The 8,574-nt window shown below is 42.7% G+C and overlaps 1 pseudogene; it reads left to right on the top strand.

Moving 5' to 3' along the window:
- The first annotated feature begins 6,813 nt into the window (after nucleotides 1-6,813).
- On the top strand, nucleotides 6,814-7,945 carry LOC118027261 (annotated as a pseudogene).
- The last annotated feature ends 629 nt before the right edge of the window (nucleotides 7,946-8,574 follow it).

Below are 8,574 nucleotides of genomic sequence, written 5' to 3'. Positions count from 1 at the left end.
CATTATTATATTGGTTATTTTTATGTGTCTTTTAATGTGTAAGTTCTCTCACCCATTCTGTTTTACCCTTTGTAATGTATTTGTTGAAGAAACTGTATTGTTGTCGTTTGTTTGATTGTTTTATTTTTGTCCTATAGAATTTCCCTCAGTCTGTGTTTGGCTTATTTTGCAGGATTCGCCAGAGAACATCGTGAACTTCCAACAGAAGGTGCATAATGTCAGCTTGTCTCTCTTTTGGTTATGTTATCAGGTATTGACTAATCCATGCTTGTCTTAGTGGTTGCAGATTGGTGGTATTGGAATTCTACCATTCTGTTCTTCATTTACTACCTGGACTATTTCTGTAAGAGAAATTCCCTCATCAACCATGTGATCAGGTATGGTTCCTATAGGAAAGGCAGGATAAATGTTGATTTCTCTTTATGACCAGTTTTCAAATTATTGAGATGACTGCCTACAACACTCCAAATGTGACCAATTAAAAAAATCATTATGAAGTCATGGGTTTATTTTTATTTTTTTTTAAAGATTTTATTTATTTATTTGACAGAGAGACACAGCGGGAAAGGGAACACAAGCAGGGGGAGTGGGAGAGGGAGAAGCAGGCTTCCTGCGGAGCAGGGAGCCCGATGCGGGGCTCGATCCCAGGACCCTGGGATCATGACCTGAGCCGAAGGCAGGTGCTTAACCACTGAGCCACCCAGGTGCCCCGAAGTCATGGGTTTAAATATACTTGATCTACTTCAGTTTATTGCAACCCATTGCAATTATTATTCTTATGAATGCTTGAATTGTTTCATCTTTGGCAAGTGGGAGTCTCACCTCCCTTTGATATGGTCCTAAGATACTTTGATAGCTTCTTGAATTTTTTGTTATGATGAGATATCCAAGCACATCTTATATATTTCCTTCTCTAAGCTGAGAACCAAACATTTCTTTAAGGTTTCCATCAATGGGAAATTGCAACTAGAGACCACAGTCCGGGTGGTAGGGACGTTCATTGCTATTAGGTTGATCCTTGTTTTCAAGGACCTTCTGGTGGACAGGAAATACAAGCATATATGTTTTCACATAAAGTTATTCTTTGTTTATACTAACACTTTCGATTCAAATAGAGACTCCCACTATTTTACATGACTTCATCTTAGATCTGCTCTTTCTCCTAACCAAGTATCTCAGTTCCCAAACACACCAACATTTGTGTTATCTTTCCATATTATCACCATTAATTGATTAATCATTAATCAATTAACATAAAAATGAAAACCACTTTTCAATTCTTTTTTTTTTTAAAGATTTTATTTATTTATTCATGAGAGACAGAGACAGAGAGAGAGAGGCAGAGGGAGAAGCAGGCTCCCAAGGAGCAGGAAGCCCGATGCGGGACTCAATCCCAGGACCCTGAGATCATGACCTGAGCCGAAGGCAGACGCTTAACCATCTGAGCCACCCAGGCGCCCACCACTTTTCAATTCTTTTTGTCCTTAGGGTATATCTCACTGGGTATATACACTGAAGTTAGTGTTTAGTGTTTAAATTTGTTTGAAATAGTTCTCTTTGTGATTATATCACTAACTCACTGTGCAGATAGATTTTGTTTTCTTTCTTTCTTTTTTTTTTTTTTTAAAGATTTTATTTATTTGTCAGAGAGAGATACAGCGAGAGAGGGAACACAAGCAGGGGGAGTGGGAGAGGGAGAAGCAGGCTTCCCGCCGAGCCAGGAGCCCGATGTGGGACTCGATCCCAGGACCCTGGGATCATGACCTGAGCCGAAGGCAGTCGCTTAACCAACTGAGCCACCCAGGCGCCCGATTTTGTTTTATTTCTTTTGCTTTTTAGGAAAAGCTGTTTTTTTTTTAAAGATTTTATTTATTTATTTGACAGAGAGAGAGAGATAGCTAGAGCAGGAACACAAGCAGGGGGAGTGGGAGAGGGAAAAGCGGGCTTCCCGTGGAGCAGGGATCCCGATGCAGGACTCGATCCCAGGGCCCTGGGACCATGATCTGAGCTGAAGGCAGAGGCTTAATGGCTGAGCCATCCAGGCGCCCCAGGAAAAGCTTTTTTTTTTTTTTTTAAAGATTTTATTTATTTATTTGAGATAGATAGAGAAAGAGCATGAGCAGGGGTGGGAGGGAGGGGCAGAGGTGGGGGGAGAAGCAGACTCCCCGCTGAGCAGGGAGCCTGATGTGGGGCTCAATTCCAGGACCCCAGGATCATGATGTGAGCCAAATGCAGACACTTAAGCGACTGAGCCACCCAGGTGCCCCTAGAGAGAGCTTTTTAAGTTAAAGTTAATTTTTTTGTAATTATTTAAAATATTTACATAGCTTCAAAGTCATATCTACAAAACAAAATGTATCAGAACCTATTTTCTATCCCTATCTACTCAATTTCCTCCTTCTCCCACAGACATTTTAAAGATTTTGTCTTATTCTTCCATTGTTAAAAAAAGAAATATATATATATTCATTTATTCTTGGATATATAGTAGCATTCTATGTGATTTCCCCCACCTTTCATTTAAAAGATTATTATTATTATTTTATTGAGATATTTACATACAGTTCTAGCAATATATGGTAATGGTCTCTCCATGGCAGTCTATAGAGACTTTTTTTTTTTAAAGATTTTATTTATTTATTTGAGAGAGAGAGAGCAAGCACAGAGGGAGAGTGAGAGAGAGAAGCAGACTCCCTACTGAGTAGAGAGCCCAATGCAGGGCTTGATCTCAGGGCCCTGGGATCATGACCTGAGCCAAAGGCAGACACCCAACTGACTGAGCCACCCAGGTGCCCCATAGTGACATTTTTTTATTCCTTTTTTTTTTTTTAATGCTCCATAGTACTTCATGTTTAATTCAACCAGTTCTCTATTGTTGTACATTTGGATTGTTTCTATGCTTTTACTATTACAAACAGGGCTGCAATAAATAGTCTATGTAAACATTTTTCCATATTTTTGCCCTTAATTTTTTGGGATAGATTCTGAGAAGTGGTATTGCTCGATCAAAGAGGAAATGCATATGTAATTTAAAAAGCATATACTAAAGTAGTATATTTTACCTATCAGATTGGCAAAAATCCAAAAGTTTGTCAACACACCTTGTTAGCAAAGCTGTTGCGAAACAAAGAGGAAATGCATATGTAATTAAAAAAACATATATATATATATTCAAATATAGTTGGAATTGCCAACCAAATCCCCTCCATAAGGGTTGCCTCCTTCTGCATTCCCACCAACAGTGTACTAGAATGCCTGTTTCCCCTCAGCTTTGCCAACAAAGTGTGTTGACAAATTTTTGGATTTTTGCCAATCTGATAGGTAAAAAATACTAATTTAGTATAGTTTTGATTTGTATTTTTCTTATTAGAAACAAAGTTGAACATATTTTTATATGTTATGGAGCCCTTTACATTTCTTTGTGTGAACTGTTTGTTCGTGTCTCTTCCAATTTTTTTTAAGTTTTTAAAAATTTATTTAAGTAATCTCTACACTCAACATGGGGCTCAAACTTATAACCCCAAGATCAAGAGTTGCATACTCTTTTGACTGAGTCTGCCAGATGCCCTGTTCTTCCAGTTTTCTTTTTCTGAAGACTTATCCATTTATTTGAGAGAGAGAGAGAGAGAGAGAGAAAACATGCATGTGCATGGGTTGGGGAAGGGGCAGAGGGAGAGAATCTCCAGCGGACTCACTGCTGAGCACGGACCCCATGTGGAGGATCTATGAAATTGTGACCCAAGCTGAAACCAAGAGTCAGACAGATGCTTAACTGACTGAGCCACCCAGGTGTCTCCGTTCTTCAAATTGAGTTTGTAGGGGCAGAAAAAATTTCCCTTCTTCTTTCTAGGCTCTGTGGCTGGCCTAATAATTAAATTGACATAAATTAAAGAAGAAAAACAAATTTTGTACATATGAGAGCCCAATAAAAATATGATACTCCAAGATAGTCAGGCAACTGAGGCTTATATGTTGGCCTAAGCTAAGGAATGGAACAGGGGCTTAGGGCTTCACAGGGGAGGGGGACAATTCATAGGAAGATAAAAAGAACAGATGTTTGGTAGTCATATGTTTGTCCTGCCAAGCAGGTAAATTTTTCAGGTAAAAAGTTACCAGGGTACCTGGCTGGCTCAGTTGGTAGAGCATGTGACTCTTGATTTTGGGGTTGTGATTTGAGCCCCACGTTGGGTGTAGATATTACTTGAAAAAAAGAAGTCATCTTTGGTAATAACTCTGTGGTTCAGAACCCTATCTAAGTTCTTTTAGGCAATTGAAGGAGAGGTAAAAAGCTTTTCCTGAGTCTGCTGGGTGTTGATTACCTTCAGGTCAAAATAATTCACATGCCAAAGTGGCACATTTTGGGGTGGCCTATTCTGATCCCCTTAAAGTTCTTGGTTCTTTTCCAATTTTAGAAGTTCTTTATGTATTAGGGATGTTAGCCATTTGTCTGTGACATGTTTGTCATTTTACTGTGCTCATGGTAATGTTTTCCTTAAGAAAGTGTGTGCTTTTACATTTTTTAAAAAAGATTTCATTTATTTATTTGACACAGAGAGAGAGAACATGAGCGGGGGGTGGGGGGAGCAGAGGGAGAAGCAGTCTCCACGCTGAGCAAAGAGCCTGATGTGGGACTTGATCCCAGGACCCTGGGATCATGACCTGAGCTGAAGGCAGACGCTTAACTGACTGAGCCACCCAGGTGCCCTTTTTTAAAATTTTTATGTAGTTAAATTTATCAATCTTTCTCTTCAGTTGAAGCTGGATTTTTAGCCGTAGTTATGAAAGTCTTCTCTACTCTCAAGTTATAGAGAAATTCTGCCATTTCTTCCCTTGGTACTCTATAGTTTCAATTTTTTTAAAAGATTTTTTTATTTATTGGACAGAGAGAGACAGAGTGAGAGAGGAAACACAAGCAGGGGGAGTGGGAGAGGGAGAAGCAGGCTTCCTGCGGAGCAGGGAGCCTGATGGGGGCTCGATCCCAGGACCCCGGGATCATGACCTGAGCCAAAGGCAGACGCTTAATGACTGAGCCACCCAGGCACCCCTATAGTTTCAATTTCTTAAAAAGATTTATTTATTTATTTGAGAGAGAGAGAGAGAGTGTGTGCAAGCAGGGAGGAGGGGCAGAGGGAGAGGGAGAGGGGAGCCGGATGCAGGGCTCCATCTCACAACCCTGAGATCATGACCTGAGCTGAAACCAAGAGTCGGACGCTCAACGGATTGAGCCTTGCTATAGTTTCAATTTAAAAAATATATCCTATGTAGAAGTTATCCTTTTGTATGCTATGATAAATGGATCAAATTTATTTTTTTATATAGAGTCTCAAATTTGCTATTATTAGCTCCCTTCCCTCCCTCCCTTCAGCTTGCCTTTTCCTGGACATTGTATTCTTTTCTAGGTTTGCCAAAACTGGACATGGATCAAAATAAACATCTGTTCAACTCCCTGCACTTGTTCTATTTTGTTGCCTGTTTTTCTTTCCTGGACTCTCTGTGATTTCTGCACAGTGTTTTTCCAGCAGCTCAAGGGAGTGATGACCTTTCGGGCTCTAGGAAGAGTGGGCTGAAGATCTGTCCAGAGAGTGATTCAAGCTGGAGCAGGTCCTGCAGAGGCCTCTCTGCTGGGGGTCCAAGTGGCTTTGTGGGGGCAGGGCGAAGGTGCTACTCAGGAGCACTCGGGAGGGAGCTCAGTTGTTGTTAATGACCCACGTTTCCTGTCCCCACATACCTCCTGCTCTTGTTTCTATGTTAGGAAGTGTCAGTTTTCTAACTGGAGAAGACTGGAGACAGAGGGAAGAGAAATGGACAGCAAAAGGGAGCAATGGGGTATGGAAATTGGAACCTCTCTTCCTCTGTGTTCACATGCTATCCAGGGCATCTCTGTATCATTAATGCCAGTTCCCACTCGCTATTTTCTACAACCAACTGCCAGGTACTCTACTAAATGGAGTAAAGCATCAATCTTGACCTGTTCTTTGGCTGAGGTTGTTACTGCCAGAAAGGAAAAGAGGCTCAGAGTTAAGGTCACACGGTTGATAAGTAGTAGGATTTCGGTCTGTATGACATCAAATTCCAGGCTCAATGCTCCTAAGTCTGTGGCCCCCATAATAAAAGGTTCATAATACCCTGTAGTTAGGTTTCCTTTTCAATCTGAGCCCTAGCCTCATCCCACCTCATTGCCCAGATCCCCTTAGCTCATATGTGGGCACTGTGGTTGCCTCTACACTGAGGCCCTCATGCTGGGTTGCAAGGCTCTGTGGTCAGGAGGGCCCCATGCTGGCCAGCTTTTATTCTGTTCCCAGCATGGTGTCTGGCCCTTGGCAGATACTCAGTACATATCTGCTGGATGCTTGAATAGTTGAAAAAGAAGGGGAAAGAGGAATGTGTGTGGGAGATGAAGGGGCAGGAGTAGAGAAAGCACAGAGGGAGAGAGGCAGATTTGGGGGTAAGATGGTGGGGCCTGAAGATGCTGGTGGCTGGAAGGGGCCCATGTTGCTGTTGTTTAGAAGCACAGACAAGATGTCACTTGCATCTCAAGGAGGATTTCAGTTTGTTTGTTTTTTTTAAGACTTCTATTTATTTATTTATTTGACAGAGAGAGACACAGCGAGAGAGGGAACACAAGCAGGGGGAGTGGGAGAGGGAGAAGCAGGCTTCCCGCGGAGCAGGGAGCCCGATGCGGGGCTCGATTCCAGGACCCTGGGATCATGACCTGAGCTGAAGAAAGACGCCTAATGACTGAGACACCCAGGTACCCCAGATTTCAATTTTTTAACAACTTGGTCATGAGGAAATGACCTAGACTGTGGGCCCAGGACTGAAGAGAGCTCCCCTCTTTGCAGCAGAATATGCACCTCTTCTTCCATCCTTCAGATTCTGAACATTTCCATTCTACATTCAAACATCCTCAACTTTCATCCTCAGCCTTTCAACTGAGAAACAAAACACGCAAACACAAATCCTGACTGTATTCTACAAACAAGGTAAGATGAAGAAGGTATTGAGCTCTTTCAGATGGCAAAGAACAGGGAAACACCCAAGTTACCTTCAGGGAAGCCCTTTTTCCAAGGCTACACAGGTGAGTAAGAAAAATAGGAAATGGCTCTTTTCCATCTTGCAAGATGGTGGGTGAAAAAGCTGAGAAGCTGGATACTAAGAAGAAACCTGAAGCCAAGAAGGCCGATGCTGGTGGCAAGGTTATGAGAGTAACCTCCAGGCTAAAATACCAAAGAAGGGGAAGACCCACTGCAGCCGATACCCTGTCTCAGTCCCAGGGATCCTCAGATATTCCCCACTGGGTGTGTATTCCAGAAGAGCGCTGTGCAAGAGGAAATAGTCAACAGCTAAATCCAGGGTTGAAAAGAAAAAGGAGAAGGTTCTTGCTATTGTCACAAAACCAGTTGGTGGTCACAAGAACGGTGGTACCCAAATGGTTAAACTTTGCACAATGCCTAGGTATCATCCTACTGAAGATGTGTCTCAAAAGCTGTTGAGCCACGCAAAAAACCTTTCAGTCAGCATGTGAGAAAACTGTGAGCTGGTGTCACTCCTGGGACCATTTTGATCATCCTCACTGGGCGCCACAGAAGCAAGAGGGTGGTTTTCCTAAAGCAGCTGAGCTGTGGCTTGTTACTTGTGACCAGACCCCTGGCCCTCAATCCTCTGCATAGAACACACCAGAAATTTGTCATTGCCACCCCCACCAGAACATCTCACTGATGCTTACTTCAAGAAGAAGAAGCCATGTAAACCTACACACAAGGAAGGTGAGTTCTTCAACACGGAGAAGGAGAAATGTGAAATTACAGAGCAGCGCCAGGTTGATCAGGAAGCTGTGGACTCACAAATTCTGCCAAAAATCAAAGCTGTTCCTCAGCTTTGAGGCTATTTCTGCTCTGTGTTTTCTCTTACAAATGGAGTTTATCCTCACAAACTGGTGTTCTAAATTTCTTAGAAAGAACCTAGTTAAGTAATAGATCCATTAAAAAAAAGAGAGAGAGGGGCGCCTGGGTGGCTCAGTAGTTAAGTGTCTGCCTTCAGCTCAGGTCATGACCCCAGGGTCCTGGGATCTAGCCCCACATCAGGCTCTCTGCTCAGTGGGAAGCTTGCTTCTCCCTCTCCCTCTCCCCCTGCTTATGTTCCCTCTCTCGCTGTGTCTCTCTCTGTCAAATAAATAAATAAAATCTTAAAAAAAGAGAGAGAGGAGGGCACCTGGGTGGCAACAGTCAGTTGAGCATCTGACTCTTGGTTTCAGCTCAGGTTGGGATCTCGGCGTCATGAGATCAAGCCCCACATTGGGCTCCATGCTCAGTACAAAGTCTGCTTGGGATTCTCTCTCCCTCTCCTGCTGCCCCTCTTGCTCATGCTTGTGCGCGCGGGAACTTGCACTCTCTCTCAAAATAAGTAAGTCTTTAAAAAAAAAAAAGAAGAAGAAGAAATTATCTGTGTAGGCCTTGAGGAGAGCTGGAGTGCCATTCACGCTATAACAGCCATGGGACGTTATGGCCTGGCAGAGGAGGAAACCACTCTCTGTCCTTGAGGAAGGTGACAGTAACTCCTTCCTTCCCTCCTTCT

Source organism: Mirounga leonina, unplaced genomic scaffold (genome assembly GCF_011800145.1).
Source record: "Mirounga leonina isolate KUSES-001 unplaced genomic scaffold, KU_Mleo_1.0 Mir_366, whole genome shotgun sequence".
Lineage (NCBI taxonomy): Eukaryota > Metazoa > Chordata > Mammalia > Carnivora > Phocidae > Mirounga > Mirounga leonina.
The sequence above is the reverse complement of the archived record's forward strand: the minus strand, read 5'-3'. Positions and strand labels throughout refer to the sequence as shown.